The sequence below is a fragment of the Lepidochelys kempii genome, chromosome 7, assembly GCF_965140285.1.
Source record: "Lepidochelys kempii isolate rLepKem1 chromosome 7, rLepKem1.hap1, whole genome shotgun sequence".
Classification (NCBI taxonomy): Eukaryota; Metazoa; Chordata; order Testudines; family Cheloniidae; genus Lepidochelys; species Lepidochelys kempii.
In genome coordinates, this window is record NC_136386.1 from 3,505,339 (window position 1) to 3,525,430 (window position 20,092).

Consider the following 20,092-nt stretch of genomic DNA (forward strand, 5'->3'; position numbering starts at 1 on the left):
TGTGAAAATATATATTTCCCAGTCTTAGGGCTTAATCCTGCAAAACATTAAACATGTAACTTTACTCACATGAGGAATCCCACTGAACTCATTTGGTCTACTTGCATGAATAAAATTATTCATGGCCTTGAGTATCTGCAGGATCTGAGGCAATTTCTCAAGATGTATAATGCCTAATAAGTTTCACCTGAAGTATATACACATGTTGGTAAATACATTTTCTTGCACCATAAAGAAATCACTTTGTCAACAGATGTTACATTTTTATAACTATTTTTGTACTTATATCTTTCTATGACATGTTGTATACACAATATTCCATCTTGTCAAAAGAGCAAGGGAAAACCAACTACTTCTTTAATGTTTAATTAAGAGTAAAAGCAAATTTATGTAATGATATACCACACTCTTCCATAGTAATAAAGACAAACATCCCTGCACGGTATCAACACTTATGAAGATAGTCATTTCAGTTTCACTTGGCTTACAAAATGCCTAAAGAAACTTTCACACTATTGTACATCATTTCAGATATTTCTGCTGATATTTTATTTAACTAGTTCATTGTAGGTATCATTTGGGACATTATAGTTTCCACAGTAACATTTTTGGTACTTGAATAAAGTTTGTGATATGCCCTAAAATAATTATATTTGTCTTTAGCAAACATGTTTCATTCAAAATTCAAATAACTGCTGATAAAGGCTGACAAAAATTACTCCAGCTCAAAATGTGGCAGATGTGCTATCTGCCAAGGGATTTCCCTAGAAAATTTCCAATTTTCTTCTATCAGTTTAGAGAAGGTTCATTTAAAATCTGTTAGAATGTATTAATGTGCAGCATTGCATTATGTGTAGTTAAGGATATACGGGGAAAATACTGGGAAATCTAAACTCTGGCAACTTGACACTAAAATTGCTACACAATCCATCCAAAAGCTTTTAAATGGACTATTTAATTTAATTATTTTGTATAAACCATACTAAACCCTGCAATTTAGTCCCCCAAATTACAAAATGTGCATAGTAGCATCTCTCATTTGATGAGTTTTTAAAAACAAATCGTGGAAAGCATTTTAAAGCATTCATTTTCCACTGCTGATGTCTGAGTATTTTAGGATTTCAGGATGTTGTATCCCAAACAACAGCAGAAACAAATTTGAGCCCTCTCTAAGTCCAAGCAATATGAAGTCTTGGGGTCCTACCTGACTTATCCTTTATTCATGAAAACAAATTGCAATATGGCAGAAATTCCTTCATCTATCTTCAGATTGCTAGTAAACCACACCCCTTCCTCTTTAGGTCAGTATCCAGCCACAGTAATCAGTGCATTTTTCCCATTCCCTATTAGATTGTCATTTTTTCTGTTGGGGCTAAGGGTGGAGGCAACATAACCCCTATCCACCAAAGCACTTGCAACCCCTCCCAACTTGGTATTGTCCACAAACTTTATCAGTGTACTCTATATGCCATTATCTAAATCGTTGATGAAGATATTGAACAGAACCGGACCCAGAACTGATCCCTGCGGGACCCCACTCAATATGCCCTTCCAGCATGACTGTGAACCACTGATAACTACTCTCTGGGAACGGTTTTCCAACCAGTTTTGCACCCACCTTATAATAGCTCCATCTAGGTTCCATTTCCCTCGTTTGTCTATGAGAAGGTCATGTGAGACAGTATCAAAAGCTTTACTGAAGTCAAGATATACCAGGTCTACCGCTTCCCCTCTGTCCACAAGACTTGTTACCCTGTCAAAAAAAGCTATCAGGTTGGTTTGATGCAATTTGTTCTTGACAAATCCATGCTGACTGTTACTTATCACCTTATTACCTTCTAGATGTTTGCAAATTAATTGCTTAATTATTTGCTCCATTATCTTTCCAGGTACAGAAGTTTGGAAATTCCCCAGGTTGTCCTTATTTCCCTTTTTATAGATTGGCACTATGTTTGCCCTTTTTAAGTCTTCTGGAATCTCTCCCGTCTTCCATAACTTTTCAAAGATAATCTCTAATGGTTCAGATATCTCCTCAGTCAGCTCCTTGAGTATTCTAGGATGCATTTCATCAGGCCCTGGTGACTTGAAGACCTCTAACTTGTCTAAGTAATTTTTCACTTGTTCTTTTCCTATTTTAGCCTCTGATCCTACCTCATTCTTACTGACATTCACTATGTTAGACATCCAATCGCCACCAACCTTCTTGGTGAAAACTGAAACAAGGAAGTCATTAAGCACCTCTGCCATTTCCACATTTTCTGTTGTTATTTCCCCACCCCTACCTTGTCCGTGGTCTTCCTCTTCCTTCTAATATATTTGTAGAATGTTTTCTTGTTACCCTCTACGTTTCTAGCTAGTTTGATTTCGTTTTATGCCTTGGCCTTGCTAATTTTGTCTCTACATAATTGAGTTATTTGTTTATATTCATCCTTTGTAATTGACCTAGTTTCCACTTTTTGTCGAACGTTTGATCTGTAGATCATAGATGATGTCCTGGTTAAGCCAGGTTGGTCTCTTGCCAGACTTCCTCTCTTTCCTACCAAGTGCGATAGTTTGCTCTTGTGCCCTAAAAAATGACTCTTTGAAAAACTGCCAAGTGTCTTCAATTGTTTTTCCCCTTAGACTTGCTTCCCATGGGATCTTACCTACCAACTCCCTGAGTTTGCTAAAGTCTGCATTCTTGAAATCCATTCTTTTATTTTGCCATTCTCCCTCCTACCATTCCTTAGAATCATGAACTCTACCATTTCACAATCACTTTCACTCAAGCTGCCTTCCACTTTCAAATTCTCAGCCAGTTCCTCCCTATTTGTCAAAATCAAATCTAATACAGCCTCTCCACTTGTAGCTTTTTCCATCTTCTGAAATAAAATATTGTCTCCACTACGTTCCAAGAACTTGGATAATCCGTGCCCTACTGTGTTATTTTCTCAACAGCTGTCTGAGTAATTGAAGTCCCCCATCACCACCAAGTCTGGTGCTTTGGATGATTTTGCTAGTTTAAAAAAAGCCTCATCCACCTCTTGTTCCTGGTTAGGTGGTCTGTAGTAGACCCCTATCATGACATCATCCTTGTTTTTACCCCTTTTATCCTTACCCAGAGACTTTCAACAAGTCTGTCTCCTATTTCCATCTCGGCCTCAGTCCAAGTGTATACATATTTAATATATAAGGCAACACCTCCTCCCTTTTTTCCCCAGCCTGTCCTTCCTGAGCAAGCTGTACCCTTCTATACCAATATTCCAGTCATATGTGTTATCCCACCAGGTCTCTGTGATGCCAACTGTGTCATAGTTGTGTTTATTTACTAGCATTTCAAGTTCATCCTGCTTATTCTCCATGCTTCTCACATTAGTATACAGACATGTAAAATATTGAGTTGATTCCCCTCCACCCAAGTTTGGTCTTATCTCTCTCTTATCCCTGCTATGACAGCCAATGCTTCCCCCAGATTCTGACCCTTCTCCCAGGTCTATATGTTCTTGACGTACCTGTGGGCTTTGGTCACCTACCCCCTTCAAACCTAGTTTAAAACCCTCCTCACAAGGTTAGCCAGTCTGTATCCAAATATGCTCTTCCCCTTCCTCAATAGATGGACCACATCTCTGCTTAGCAGTCCTTCTTCCTGGAACAGCATCCTGTGGTCAGGGAAGCCGAAGCCTTCCTGATGACACCATCCTTGCAGCCAGGCATTCACCTCCAGGATGCATCTGTCTCTGCCTGGGCCCTACCCTTGACTGGAAGGATTGAAGAGAATACCACCTGTGCTCCCAACTCCATCACCCTTACTCCCAGAGCCCTGTAGACCCTTCTGATCTGCTGAGGGTCACACCTCGCAGTATCATTAGTGCCCATGTGGATGAGTAGCATGGGGCTGGATGATCCTCGACAATCCCTCTGTAACATCTCGGATAAGGGCCCCTGGCAGGCAGCCTACCTCCTGGGATGCCATGTCAGGGTGACAGCTGGGTGCCTCTGTCCCCCTTAGAAGAGAGTCACCAACCACCACTATCCTACGTTTCCTCCTGGGAGTGGTGTCTGCGATCCTCCCAGCCTTGGGGGTACATGGCTTCTCCTCCTCCTCCATCTTTGGGGGTGATTCCTCATCACTCGTTGCCAGGGCAGCATATTGGTTTTCCATCACAATGGTGGGTGGGTTGGGGTAGGGGTGTGTAGCGGGGTGGTCACCCGCTCCAGCCTTCAAGGGCTGTGGCTGGGAGCAAGCAGTTCCCAGGCTGATTGGGGGAAGCAGGCTCAGCTGGCCCTTATAAGAGGGCAGTGGGCCAGGAGCAGACAGAGTCTCCTCTAGCTGTGGAGGGAGAAGGGCCTGGCTGCTGGGGAGCGTACCAGGGTACCTGAGGTGAAGCAGGGCTGGGGAAGGCCAGAGGAGCTGGGAGGCTCCAGGCTGGAAAAGCCCCAGGCTGCAGGCCTGGCAGACGGCCTAAGATAGGGCAGCAACAGGGCAGCCCACGGGTAGGCAGAGGCAGCAGGTCCAAACCCCCCTTGCCTGTGATGAGTGGCTTATACACTGCGGTCCGCCCCAATGTGCGGGGGCTTAGTGGTGACTGGCAGTAGCCAAAGACTGAGGCAAGGTGGGGATAGAGGGTGGAGGTTCCCCGGGGAGGGGAGACCCCAAGACTGTGGGGGTACTGCCGGGGCAGCACCCTGGGTAAAAGGGGCACCGGGGTCTGGGAGGGACACGGGGGCAAGCGGGACACTGTGGAGGCTGGAAGAGCTAATTCCCTGAGAGGCCACAGGGGTGGTGCCCCAGGGGTGAGTCCCGCACCATGACAGGGTGGAACAGAGCCTACTGCCAGAAGTAACCAGCAGCCGGTATCCTCCCTGTACCAGAGCCATAGCCTCCTCACCCGGTGGTTTGACAGCAATCCTCTGTAGCTGGATAGCTTCCTCAGCCTTGGATGTGTCCATGTGAATACTCTCAAGGAATTCCTCGTAGGCACGGATGCTCCTCAGCCTAGCCACCTCCTCCTGTCGCTTTCCCATCTGCTTCCTGAGAGATTCCACCAGCAGGCACCTTTCACACTGGATGATCTCCCCAGCCTGGCTTTCTGAGAGTGGGAAATGCAGGCCACAGTCTCTGCAAATGCACACTAGGTTCTGGGTAGAGGCGTCCATGGTTATGTTCTCTGGCTGGATACAGGCGCAGGTGGCGGAGACGCTGGTGATGCGGCCAGTTGGCACTGGCGATGTGGCCCTTCCAAACTGTAGCTATTTCCTCTTGTTTTTTCCTACCCCCCCCCCAGATGTTCTGGTTTAACTTGGATTTAAACTTGAAGAGTGGTCAGTTTGGATGAGCTATTACCAGCAGGAGAGTGAGTTTGTGTGTGTATGGGGGTGGGGGGGATGTGAGAAAACCTGGATTTGTGCTGGAAATGGCCCACCTTAATTATGCACATTGTAGGGAGAATGGTCACTTTGGATGAGCTATTACCAGCAGGATAGTGAGTTTGTGTGTGTGGTTTTTGGGAGGGGGGTGAGGGGGTGAGAGAACCTGGATTTGTGCAGGAAATGGCCCAACTTTATTATCATGCACATTGTGTAAAGAGTTGTCACTTTGGATGGGCTATCACCAGCAGGAGAGTGAATTTGTGTGGGGGGGTGGAGGGTGAGAAAACCTGGATTTGTGCTGGAAATGGCCCACCTGATGATCACTTTAGATAAGCTATTACCAGCAGGACAGTGGGGTGGGAGGAGGTATTGTTTCATATTCTCTGTGTATAATTAAAGTCTGCTGCAGTTTCCACGGCATGCATCCGATGAAGTGAGCTGTAGCTCACGAAAGCTCATGCTCAAATAAATTGGTTCGTCTCTAAGGTGCCACAAGTACTCCTTTTCTTTTTGCGAATACAGACTAACACAGCTGTTACTCTGAAACCTGTAGCTATTATATTAGGACTCCCTCTTACAAACTCCCTTTCAAACTCCCCTGTTCACTAGCTCCCCTTGGTCGCTTCGCATCTGGCTTTTAAGGCCTTCTCTCCTAGGTCAGCCCTATCTCCTCATTAATCACACAGGGGTAGGGTGATCAAAGATGATCAAGGATGACCCAGGGAACAAAGGCTCAAACAGTCCCCAGCCATGTTATTTTGTACAAATTATGTTATTATTTATTATGTTTCTTATCATAAGATTTATAAAGTTGGTACTTAATTAAGTTCATTCTTTTTGTTACTGAATGCGCAGAAGTTGACCTTGTGCAATCCTTGCTGAAAATCCTTAGAGACTGAATTCTGGGTCTCCAGCTGCTTTTCTAGCGGAGCTGGGTGTTTTTAGGCTCCAGAGAAGGGCAACAAAGTGAACTCTAGCCCACCCAAAGGTTACACAAGTATAACTAATACCAATATAATTTATCAAGCCATCAGGAACTGGTTGCCAAATTGCATTTAGACTCAGTGTGGTTAGGTATTTAGGTGTAGCATAAGTGACAAACACAAAACCTTGACCAAAACAAAAAACAAGAAAATGCAATTGAGAGATTAAAAACAGATTTCATTACATATAGACACTCCCCATTATTATTGCTATGGGAAAAAACATTGTGACTTTGGGGTCGGGGGGGGGAGGGGCGAGAAAGAAGCTGTTTTAACTACCATACCAAACAACCTCCTTTAGGCAACTGTCATGAAACATGGTATGATTTTCACATCTGCACATTTCTGTCCAGTAGTATTTCTCTTCATTTATATTTAAAACACTGTTTAAACATAACCTAGTTTAAACGTAACTATTTAAGCAAGTGAAAATGTCTGTTTGAAAGACCATACACCAGGGAAACTCCTATGAATGCCCATGGCAATTGTGCAGCCACAGCAAGATGAGAATAGACCCCCTAAGGAACTATAACATAAAACAACAGGGTAGCAAAATGTGATTATGGCAAATATAAGTGGTGAATGTTGCAAGAACCCTCGAAGTGTATTGAGTGACCTTTGAAAGGGTCTCTCTGTATGTTCCCCCACTCCCTTACAAACATACACTCATATTTATGTCATTTGGCAAGGCACCTTCTCAGTCTCACCAGCCTCAGCTGTTGTTAGCCATGGTGAGATGGACTTGGGGTAAAACAGTCCCTGTTGGCTGCACAGGGGCAGTCCGCTCCTTCTCTCAGCCAGTCTTTTAGGTTGGTTTTTCTCCCTTATGGGAGGGAATGCCGCTGCCGCCTCCCCTCCTGGTGAGGCTTGCTGCTCCTCACCTACTGGCAGCTTAACCCCCCCGCTAGACTCCCTCTAACAAGGGAGGGTTTAAAAAGGTCTCAGGCAGCCCTTAGTTAGAATCAGCTGATTCCAATTGCCCTCAGGTATCTCCCTCTCAGCTGATCCTAATTGATCTCTGGTGACCCCTTCTCAGCTGAACCTGACTGACCCGTAGTCACCCCTCCTCAGTTGACAGGAAGGAGGGCCTTTTACCCTTCTGGGACGGTTTTCTACCCCACCCTTGCAGCTGTCTGTCCTGAGTTTATCACCGTAAGTAAATGTGCATAACCGAGTGCTAACACTTTTATCTCTTTTGGAGCTACAGCAGTAAGCATGGCTTGACAGAAGCAGAGGGATTGTAAAGGAGAATTAAACACTGCTGGGAGGAGAGGGGTCCAGCTACATGTACCCCCCGTGAGAATAAGACAAGCATGACAGACGATTCAATGTGCTAGTGCATTTTGCAACAGAAAACTCAGCTCCCCTGTATGATCTCTGTCCTGAACGACACACCAACCACAGCTGGATTGCCAGCCTTGTGGGATGAGACCCCATTTCTGAGCCTGCGACCAAGAATGTGAGTTTTGTTTCGCACTCTGCTACCTTTCCCACCTCTTCTTGGAGGTCAAAAGATCTCTCACCTCCTCCTCGAGATAGTTGCAGCAAGAACTCTAAGTCAGTAACTCCAACTTAATGTACAGAAAATATAGCTTGTTCAGCATGGAAAGAGATGATCAAGGAGCATCAAAGGAAACCACAAGCCTCACTAGACAGGAAAAAAGTGAGCTACAGCTCACTTCATCGGATGCATTCAGTGGAAAATGGCAGGACAGGCCAAGAAGCTCTTCTGTACTACAGGTGAATCCCTTCCTCAGCTCACTGGTACGCAGCCGTTTGGACAATGCAGACTGCTCCACAGAGTAGGGCTAACCAACATGCAGAGATGGGGCTCCACTTCCTCCCCACTCCCTCAGATTTGATTTGCACATCCAGAGGAGCAAGGAGGGAGACACACCTGTGTTCCTCTGAGGGAAGGACCTTCCAGTTGTCCCTGGGACTTGCATTTGGAGAAGGCTCCTTTTGTTCTGTTGTATTTAGGTGCCCATACATTACTTCTCATCGTGGTATCTGAGCCCCACACCTCCTGCCTGCTAAAGCCAGATGCAATCTGGCCATGTGTTTGCTATTTCATCATACAGGAAGGGTGTTCGTGTGTTATATGTATAGCTACCTCTCGCTCTCTCTGTCTCTCACACGCATACTTTTCTCTCGTTTCAGATGATAAATTAAAAACTCTTTTATTTTCTCCACTAAGACTGGTTAAATAAGTAGTCATTACTGGGGAAAGATTTTCTTTGACAATTAATTTCAATGGCTAGCTCTCATCCCAGTGTACTCCAAATCAATTGCACTAACAATCTAGTTTGAGCTAATCCAGTATTAATCTTGAATAATTGATTCTTATTTTTACACATTAAATTAACATTACTTTGCATTGCAGAAGCCAAATGATGTGTCTACCTTCTGGCTATCCAGCAAGCCACCTATGTAGAGACTTGTCTAAAAAAGAGTCAGACATTATAAAGGGGAAACAGCCCTTGAAGCGCAGAAATAACATGGGAGTTCATTTCCACTATTCTATGGCTATAAGTACAAAGCATAAAACTCACATTTATGGAACTGAAGGTTTCTTGAATAAAAAGGAAATATTTTTTGTCAACGTGCCATGATATTTCATGTTTTGTAGTTTTCATAGCCTATGAAATGTTCTTTTAATGACCATTTTGCTAAAGGAAGAGCTTAAAAGGTTGGGGTGAAACCAAAGCTCAGCTGTTACATTGCTGATACTTTGAAACACACTGTATCTAAAGGGGATTATGGTAGTATATATTTAGGGCCCATTTGTTGTTTTTTAACTGAGCAGGCATTCTGTTACTTAGCCAATACTTTGAATTGATAGTGTTGATGGAAAGGTGCCCAGGTTGCCATAACAATGGCTTTATATATGTTCCTAAATATGAATATATATTTCATTGAACAAAATGGCGCACGCTTTTACAAGCGCATGCAGTTTGCATCTGCCCAGAGTAAGCATGTGGTGCCTGATACACTATGTAGGATGCCACACATCACTAGGTATATGCACGTTTCCCAACATGCCCGGGCAATGGACGTTGTGCACTTGCAAATCAGGCAGGTGTGCACTTTGGATATCTGACTATTCTGTTTAAAGATGCTACACCGTAAAGTCCAGATTGCGGGGATTACAATTTGGGATGAGTAATGTGGGAGCATGGAGTCCCATCATCCCAAGACAACCACTGGGGGAATTATACCACTGGGGGCAAAACTGCTTCCCATCTCTCTTGGCTGCAAGGAGAGGGAACGGAGCACCACTCAATAGGATGGCACAGCCGCATTCCCCACGGGGAACCCAAACAACTTTGTGTGATAGGGAAAATGGGAAGAGCAGGTGTTGGGGCCTCAGCTCCTGTGGGGCAATTTACACTCTGGGAAGTACATTGAGGGACCAGTGCCTACACTCCCCCAAGCACAGGGACTGCATGGGGAGAAGGGTAGATTCTTGTGCCTGCCTTCCACATCTGTATGCAAAAGGCAGGAACAATCTGGCCTGACGTGTAAAAACAGGAACTGATTTAATGCTTTCTATTTGTTTGCTTTAAGGAAAAAAGGCATCTATAATAAACTGATTTGGAGGGCAGTTGTTCACTAGAGAGTTCTTGAGATAAAATATAAATATAGAGTCTGATTTCTAACTGAAAGTGGAAATGAGCAGACTTTTAAAATTATGCCTAACAGAATCATGCATTTGAGAATGTCTAGAGTACTTTAAAACGCCCCTTTACTTTCTAAATGTTGCTGAGTTTAGCAGATACCAGGGTTATGCATTACACTTACAAATGGCAGATATTCTATGGTTGATACTCCACTGTAAAAGTGAGCCATGGCCTCAAAGCCAGCTGTTACAGAAATATCAGGTTCAGTGTGTTCTGTCAAAAAGAGAGAGAGATTCAACAACCACCAAATCAGTGGCTCAGAAGAACTGTTAAACAGAGAAACCCAGCAGACCAATGGCTAATGCACCTGTCAAACAAAAGACATGGTCTCCATTCCAAGTTCAGTTTCACAGGCAGCAGGAATGCGAGTGTTAACAGAGGCTAGATGAACTGGAAGAGGGATGATAGACTCTGGCATGATGGAACTTCAACAACCTCAGCACACTTGGGACAAAGTCTCAGAGAGTCATTTCGTTTGGAAGCAGCACAGCCCACAGAAGGGCATACTGGAGTAATACTTATTGCTTCCGAAGTAGGTGAGAGGGAATCACAGCCTTTCTAATCCAGGCAATCTGTTTCCATAGGAAGGAGGGAGTAGCCAGCTCCCCCCAAAAATATAGCTGCCAGAAGACAACCTGAAGAGAATCCCAAGAGGAGAGGAATATGGGACGATGTACCCTATTCCGCAAGAATACCTGGTATGCAGAGAAAGCTTCAAAAAGTCCCTCAGGCAGATGCATGTAATGGGAAGAGCGGGGTTTAGAATACATTTTAAAAGATTCCGTTCAAGGGACAGGTGAAATTTTGGATCGCAGTTCATCTATTCCTACTACACTGTCCCATCACATCAAACCAATCGGCTGCTCCGGCAGCAGTTCTCCACTGGGCCCGCACTACGCTCAGATGTAGCAGAGGGAGCGGCTGCAGAGCACCAGGTGTGGCTCCCTGCTCTAGCTTATATTGCTCGAACTGCTGGCATAAGGTCTGAGGTCTGGGCACGGCTGAACTCAGCTCTGATGTGCCCCATCATCCTGCTCCACCACGCTCACCAGCCTGCCCCCTGTGCCAGGGTGAAGAGGCGGCTGGCATAGAAGGCGACTGCCACCTCTAGCAGCTCTGCCAGTGGTGATTCCTGCCGGGGGTGGGGGGAGTTCTCCACTAGGAATCAGCAGCACAAAGTGGCCTTAGAAGAATGGAGACTCCAGCCCTCTATATCTGCCAAACTCATGATGGGATTTCTCCGATTTTAGCACAAGGGCATGTGAATTCTCCCTGTTCTGAGCTGTGTTCTGCTTCGAGTTTGAAGACAAGCATCTCTATTATTGCTCCTGGGGTCTGAGGCCATTTTCTCCCCTTTGCTCACAGATGGTGGGCCTTGAGTAAGTCATTATTCTGTTACCATCTCCCATCAAGAGGCTTGTGTGAAACACATGATTCCCTGGGTTAAAGTTTAACCCTTGATTCTTCTGATTTTACATGAGACTTTCATACTTACCTAAGAAATATATAAATTTAAATTGCAGAACAAAGACAAAGTATATTCTGTCCCACAGTTTATCTTTATTTCTAGACTTCAGAATAACCTCAGTAAAAGTGTATTTCCCCAAGCTGCTCCCAGTGCCGTATCTTCCCTAAAAATTGCCACTCGATTGCCCAACTGAATACACAAAACTGTTTCTAGAGCTCAGACGAAGAAAGCTGAGATACCAGGAGCCAGCGCTATTACTTTCTCAAGTTAAAAAAAGTAAAATGTATTCACTCCAGTACATGGTGTCCAGAAACCAGACAGACAAGACTAGGATGATAGATGAATCTAGACTGAGCAATCCTTTATTCCACAAACAGATCTTGCTAATATAGTAGCATACAAACGATCAGCTTCTCCCCAGAGCCAAGCATGTCTCCCAACATGTGAAAGTGTGGAATCTGACATGACAAGTATTGATTCCCATGCAGGAATTTGTTTGGCCATCCACAAGTGAGGTATTATCTCAAGTCAGCATTCAGTCTGCAGTAACAGATTATATTAACTGTCTCTAAATACACTGTATTGATAACATACTGCGTATGTAAATATCTGTATAAGTATAAGGTTATTCCAAGCCCTTCATGTGTAATTATGTCAAATACATGTGCAGTTACATAGTTTTACTCATTGATGAATCCATCAGACTATTTTTAAAAAAATCAAAGCATGTCACCCCTATTGTACTGTTATTAAGGGCCTGATCCAATACCCATTAAACTTAATGGAAAAACTCCCATTGACTTTCATGGGAGTGGGATCAGGATAGAATATATAATTTTTATTACACTTATATTATGGAGCTTAGCTACCCTAAAGGCAGTAAAGATTTATTTATATATAGTTAATATAGGGTAGTTTCAAGTTGTCCAGAATTTATTTCACCATTGGAAGGACTATATGTGGCCTAACTCTGGTCCCCTGAAGTCGATGGCTCCCACTAACTGCTTTGCATTGGTCTTCACTGTCAAGAATGTGATGAAGATTCCCACACTTGAGCCATTATTTTCAAATGACAAATCTGAGGAAAAAGAAAAGGAGGACTTGTGGCACCTTAGAGACTAACAAATTTATTTTAGCATAAGCTTTCGTGAGCTACAGCTCACTTCATCGGATGCAGCTCACGAAAGCTTATGCTCAGAGAAATTTGTTAGTCTCTAAGGTGCCACAAGTCCTCCTTTTCTTTTTGCGAATACAGATTAACACGGCTGCTACTCTGAAATCTAAGGAACTGTCCCAGATTGAGGTGTCAGTAGAGAAGGTTTTGGAAGAAATGGATATATTAAACAATAATAAGCCACCAGGGACAGATGGTATTCACCCAAGAGTTCTGAAGGAACTCAGATATGAAATTGCAGAACTACTAACTGCGATAATGTAACCTACTGCTAAAATCAGCCTCTGTACCAGATGACTGGAGGACAGCTAACATAACTCTGATTTTTTTTAAAAGGCTCCAGAAGTGATCCTTTTACATGCCAATAAACCTAAATTCAGTATGAGACAAAATGGTTGAAACTACAGTAAAGAACAGAATTTTCAGACAAGCAGCTAAACATGATATGTTGGGGAAGAGTCAATATGGTTTTGGCAAAGGCAAGCCATGGCCCAACAATCTATTAGGCTTTTTTGAGAGTGTGTCATCAAGCATGTGGACAAGGGTGATCCAGTGGATGTAGTGTACTTGGACTTTCAGAAAGGCTTTGACAAGGTCCCACAGCAAAGGCTCTTAAGCAAAGTAAGCAATCATGGGATAAGGAAGGAAGGTCCTCTCAAGGATCAGTGACTGTTTAGAGGATAGGAAATAAAGGGTAGGAATAAATGGTCATGTTTCACAATGGAAAAAGATAAATAGCAGGATCCCCCCAAGGGTCTGTACTGGGATTTGTGCTGTTCAACATATTCATAAATGATCTGGAAAAGGGGATAAACAGGTAGCAAAGTTTGCAGATGATACTAAATTACTCAAGATGGTTAAATCCAAAGCTGACTGCAAAGAGTTACAAAGGAATCTCACAAAACTGGATCACTGGTGACAAAATGGCAGATGAAATTCAATGCTGGTAAGTGCAAAGTGATGCATGAAGGAAAACAATCTAAAATACACATACAAAATGGCGGGGTCTAAATTAGCTGGTACCACTTAAGAAAGATCTTGGAGTCATCATGGATAGTTGTCTGAAAACATCCACTCAAAGTACAGCAGCAACCAAAAGAGCTAACAATGTTAGAAATCATTAGGAAAGGGATAGATGAAACAGAAAATTTATTGCCACTATATAAACCCATGTTACATCCACCCCTTGAATACTATGTGCAGTTCTGGTCGGCCCATCTCAAAAAAGATATATTAGAACTGGAAAATAACAGAAAAGAGCAACAAAAACTATGAGGGATACGGAACAGCTTCCATATTAGGACAGACTGGGACTGTTCATCTTAGAAAACAGACAACTGAAGGGAGATATGAAAGATGTCTATAAAATCATGAATGGTGTGGAGGAAGTGAATACGGACTTGGTATTTACCCCTTCACACAATACAAGAACAAGGAGTCATCCAATGAAATTAACAGGAAGCTGGTTTAATACAAACAAAACAAAGTACTTTTGCCACACAATGTACAGTCAACCTGTGGAATTCATTGCTAGAGGATGCTGTGAACGCCAAAAAAATTAATTGGGTTAAAAAAACCTACATAAGTTCATGGAAAATTGGTCTGTTAATGGCTATGGGCCATATGGTCACGAACACAACCCATGCTCCAAGTAATCTCTGACTACCAGAAACTGGGACAGGACCACAGATGGATCTCTTGATAATTGCTCCATTCTGTTTATTCCCCCTGAGGCATCCAGCACTGGCCACTCTTGGAAGACAGGATACAGGGCTAGATGGACCATTGGTCTGACCCAGTATTGCCAATCTTATGACTTCAATGAGACCAAGATTTGACCCATAATGCATAGTTCTCCTGAGAATGAGGGCCCTAGGAGAGCTTTCCTACTCAGAGAAGGAAGTGTGTTATAAATGGCTATATTGTTCATAATTACATTTGTTTAAGAATAGTATTTTTTTTTAATTCTGACACATTACTATATGAAAGGACAATCTTAAGTACATAGAAACTGGAAAAATTAATTCCTCTTCTATGTATCCAGCTCTATAATGTTCCACTTATGACAAAACTACAAAAGTGCTAATCCACTTGTAATTAACTCTTTGTCTATTACTTGCATAGTCAACTCAGTTGAACTACCTACTTAATGCAAAGTGTAATTTCTGCAGTCAAAAGTAACCCTAGAACTATACCGGTTGATTTCTCATGTAACTGACTTTCAGAACTATATCTACAATATTTACACTGCTACTATACAATATAACTGCATAGGTGTAAGTGCACACGGCTAATATAAGGAGAACAAGACCAAACCGATGCAGACTTTTAGATGTCATAATTACCACCTGAAAAAGCATTCTCTTCTTGAACTGGGTAATATCATAGCATCATAGAATATCAGGGTTGGAAGGGACCTCAGGAGGTCATCTAGTCCAACCCCCTGCTCAAAGCAGGACCAATCCCCAATTAAATCATCCCAGCCAGGGCTTTGTCAAACCTGACCTTAAAAACTTCTAAGGAAATAGATTCTACCACCTCCCTAGGTAACGCATTCCAGTGTTTCACCACCCTCCTAGTGAAAAAGTTTTTCCTAATATCCAACCTAAACCTCCCCCATTGCAACTTGAGACCATGACTCCTTGTCCTGTCCTCTTCCACCACTGAGAATAGTCTAGAACCATCCTCTCTGGAACCACCTCTCAGGCAGTTGAAAGCAGCTATCAAATCCCCCCTCATTCTTCTCTTCTGCAGACTAAACAATCCCAGTTCCCTCAGCCTCTCCTCATAAGTCATGTGTTCAAGACCCCTAATCATTTTTGTAGCCCTTCGCTGGACTCTCTCCAATTTATCCACATCCTTCTTGTAGTGTGGGGCCCAAAACTGGACACAGTACTCCAGATGAGGCCTCACCAATGTCGAATAGAGGGGGACGATCACGTCCCTCGATCTGCTGGCAATGCCCCTACTTATACACCCCAAAATGCCATTGGCCTTCTTGGCAACAAGGGCACACTGTTGACTCATATCCAGCTTCTCGTTCACTGTCACCCCTAGGTCCTTTTCCGCAGAACTGCTGCCTAGCCATTCTGTAGCCAGTCTGTAGCGGTGCATTGGGTTCTTCTGTCCTAAGTGCAGGACCCTGCACTTAACCTTATTTAACCTCATCAGATTTCTTTTGGCCCAATCCTCCAATTTGTCTAGGTCCCTCTGTATCCTATCCCTGCCCTCCAGCGTATCTACCACTCCTCCTAGTTTAGTATCATCCGCAAATTTGCGGAGAGTGCAATCCACACCATCCTCCAGATCATTTACGAAGATATTGAACAAAACCAGCCCCAGGACCGACCCCTGGGGCACTCCACTTGACACTGGCTGCCAACTAGACATGGAGCCATTGATCACTACCCGTTGAGCCTGACAATCTAGCCGATTTTCTACCCACCTTATAGTGCATTCATCCAGCCCATACTTCTTTAACTTGCTGACAAGAATACTGTAGGAGACCGTGTCAAAAGCTTTGCTAAAGTCAAGAAACAATACATCCACTGCTTTCCCTTCATCCACAGAACAAGTAATCTCATCATAGAAGGCGATTAGATTAGTCAGGCATGACCTTCCCTTGGTGAATCCATGCTGACTGTTCCTGATCACTTTCCTCTCATGTAAGTGCTTCAGGATTGATTCTTTGAGGACCTGCTCCATGATTTTTCCAGGGACTGAGGTGAGGCTGACTGTCCTGTAGTTCCCAGGATCCTCCTTCTTCCCTTTTTTAAAGATTGGCACTACATTAGCCTTTTTCCAGTCATCTGGGACTTCCCCCGTTCGCCACGAGTTTTCAAAGATAATGGCCAATGGCTCTGCAGTCACAGCCGCCAGTTCCTTTAGCACTCTCGGATGCAACGCGTCCGGCCCCATGGACTTGTGCACGTCCAGCTTCTCTAAATAGTCCCTAACCACCTCTTTCTCCACAGAGGGCTGGCCATCTACTCCCCATGCTCCCCATCTAATATCATTAGATGTCCTTGCGCAAGTAAATATTATAGCCCTAAATATGTTTCTTCAGTGGAAATGAGTTATGATCATGTATACAGAGTGCAAAAATGAGCCAATTCCAGTGGACAATCTTAAAATTCACAATGCAGGGAACATACAATATGCTAAACCCTATTTGTATTATTTTAGTGCTTGGTCTGGTATATCAGTGAACTTCTAGTTGAAAATTCTCAGTCTAGGTTATCCACAGTACCTCAACATTTCCTTTATATCTAATCGTCAGGGAGATCTGCCTCTTCATTAGTGTTAAGCACATGAATAGAATGTTACAGTCCTATAAGTATCTGCTTGCAATTCCAAGTCAAGTTTCTAGTGTTATCCAAGATGCCAAAAATACTTGGGACAAACGGTTAATCCTTTTGTCAAACAATGCATCTTCCACCAGAACTTACACATACCTCAAAAATAAATATTTACTTTAAAGCAGAAATTAATTGAAATACCTGAAACTAATTTCATTAACTAAAATCTGCTTTTTGTAAAGCATGGATGTACATATCCTTTCAGAGCACCAGTGGTTTTACAGGACATCCACAAGGACAAAACACTCTAGGACTTTTCAGGTGACCTTAGTTTCTAAACCATGACTGGAGAAGAGAGACTTTCAAGCAACCATACCAGCTTCACTGAATTTTTTCCCCTGATTTAGGAACCATGGAGAGATTTGTGTGTGATCTTCTTTTATCATAACTCTCTTCAGAGTCATAGCCAAACCAACTCAAGAGGTTAGCTTTCACTTGGACACATTCACAGAAGGCATGAGCCTCGCAGAAGTTCCCTGAAACAAACTTGGCCAGCTGCAGACACAAAAACAAACTAGAATTATCATAGCTTGTCTGTTTTCAGAATCATGCCTGGAATTTACTGGTATTGCAAATGATATCACTTCTCAGGAATTCACAGGTTACATCTTAACCACACTGATTAGACATAAAATGTTTCTTCTTGTTAACGGGAAAGCTGTGGTTTTCCCATACCCTATCATATGTTGGCAATGTCCCCAAATGATCAGCATGTAATCTCCCTTTGAGTGAGGCATTTTTATCAATTTCCAGTAACTGCAACAGGAGAAAGGACCTTGCTATTGTAGAATATTATGGCTATGAAAGATGATCCACTTGAAACCTGTGTCTATTCAAAAATCAGGCTAGATTCTAGTCTTCCCTGTGAACAATAATCTCACATCCACGAAAATCCAGACTACATAAATGCTCAGTTATCTTTAGCACTGATTCTCTCCAAGCCTCTCTGTGGCAGAGAACTTTCCCGCTAGCTGTGGGGTGTGGAATGCCCTGTCTTCTCTGCTGTGACAAAGGTTGAACCACAACAGGTAAGAAGCCCATTAGGCCTCATTCTGAGCTAGGTGGTTCACATTCTCCCACCCAGAGTAGGACATCATCGGGTCTCTAATATATCAGGTATCCTACTTGGCGGTGTGGTGCCATGTTCATGCAGCGCCAGGACAGGCATTATCCTCTTCAATAGTTAAACCAAAACAAAAGAGCAGAAAAGAATGTGGTCCATGTTTCCAATCCATTTATGTGTTATTTTATTTTTACAGTCAATACAATTAGAATACAAGAGTAAAGAATAGAGGTACTTCATAGGTACCTAATACTGACTAATTAAATGGTTCTGATAAATCAGTCTCAGTCCAGCTAAGAGCAACAGCTAATAATACAAAACAACAGAAATAAAGAGCATAGCAAAGAGCTATGCAGAAAGCCTTTGACCTACACTGACTGGATCCAGCATCAATGGTGCAATGGACAGCAACAGACAGACACCAACCACAGCAGAAAAAAAAAAAAAGATGCAATGCAACATGCTGAAAAGCATGCAAAATCAGCAGTGCAGTGGAGTGAATACCTGAACAGTGGCTCTGACTAATATGGAAAGCTGCAAAGACCAGCAGGACAGAACAGAAGAAAGCTGCAGGGAGAAGCAGTACAGAATATCTCTGAAAACCTCCACAAACAGTGTAATTTGAGCTCTACATACAGCAGCAGAAAAGAGTAGCTATGAAGAACGTCACCGAGTAGTCAGCAGCAATACAAGGACATGAAAAGCAGTGCAGAAACAGCTGTGACTAGCAATACAATTTATGTAGATAGTAACATGAAAGGAAAGTCAAAAGCAGCATTAACTGAAGTGGCCAGTAAGCACTGTAACTAACGGAGATCAGAAGAAAATGTGGAATAGTACAGCAAAAAGAAGGAATGCAAGAAGCATTCGTTCATTATTTCGGTATGCACGCTTTTTAGGAAGTAGTATGTCAAAACAGATACAGTGGTCACCAAATCTGTTAATGAAATAACCTTACCTCCATGTTTGTGGTATTCCCCTTAACGCACAGAAAATACCACAGACATCAAGGTGACTGTAGTCAAAACTGGCCAGGTTTTTAAGATAAACCAGGGATCTCAAACTCAAATCACCAGGAGGACCACATGAGGAGTCGTACATTGGCCCGAGGGCCGCATCACTAACACCCTCCGCCCCCGGCCCCGCCCCACTCCACCCCTTCCATGAGGCCCTGCCCCTGCCCTGCCTCTTCCCAGCCCCCATTCCAACCCCTTCCCCAAAGTCCCCACCCCAAATCCGCCACCTCCCTGCCCCTATTCCAACCCCTTCCCCAAATCCCTGCGTCTGCCCCGTCTCTTCTCCACCTCCTCCCCTGAGCACACGGCTCCCTGCTCCTCCCCCTCCCTCCAGGAAAGCGCTAAGACCTGGAGGTCGGCAGAGGAGCAGGGACACGGCACACTGCGGGGAGGGGAACTTGGCAGCCTGCAGGAAATAACTCTGGGAGGGCGGGGGGCGCAGGGAGCTTGGCAGGCTGCAGGAAATAACCCCACAGGCCGCGTGTTTGAGACCCCTGAGATAAACCACTGTAAATCTAACACTTTAAATGTATGTAGATAGATTAGATAGATTTATTTTAAAGATTACAATAAAGGTATCTTAGCTTAATTTTAAACACTACCATAGAATCATAGAATCATAGAATATCAGGGTTGGAAGGGACCCCAGAAGGTCATCTAGTCCAACCCCCTGCTCAAAGCAGGACCAATTCCCAGTTAAATCATCCCAGCCAGGGCTTTGTCAAGCCTGACCTTAAAAACCTCTAAGGAAGGAGATTCTACCACCTCCCTAGGTAACGCATTCCAGTGTTTCACCACCCTCTTAGTGAAAAAGTTTTTCCTAATATCCAATCTAAACCTCCCCCACTGCAACTTGACTGTTCAACTAACAGCAATAGTATGTAATCAATAGATTGATTGCTACCCTCCATGCCAGATACTGACACACAGAAGGCGCCGGATGCGTGGCTGAATGCGCCTAGCATGTGTCAAACAGATGTGGTGGAGGACCAGCAGTAAAT

At 43.5% G+C, this 20,092-nt stretch overlaps 1 protein-coding gene across 15 annotated transcripts in view; it reads right to left on the reverse strand.

The window, feature by feature from the left end:
• The window catches only part of FHIT (fragile histidine triad diadenosine triphosphatase), a 1,095,796-nt gene that overhangs the window by 674,679 nt on the left and 401,025 nt on the right, over positions 1 to 20,092 (reverse strand). The window contains exon 1 of one of the 15 annotated variants that reach the window (XM_073350960.2): positions 1,619 to 1,640. The exons of the other annotated variants lie outside the window; for them this stretch is intronic. The gene's annotated coding sequence lies outside the window, so the exon portion shown is untranslated. Of the gene's footprint in view, positions 1 to 1,618; positions 1,641 to 20,092 lie in introns of those variants that run through there. 15 annotated transcript variants of the gene reach the window in all.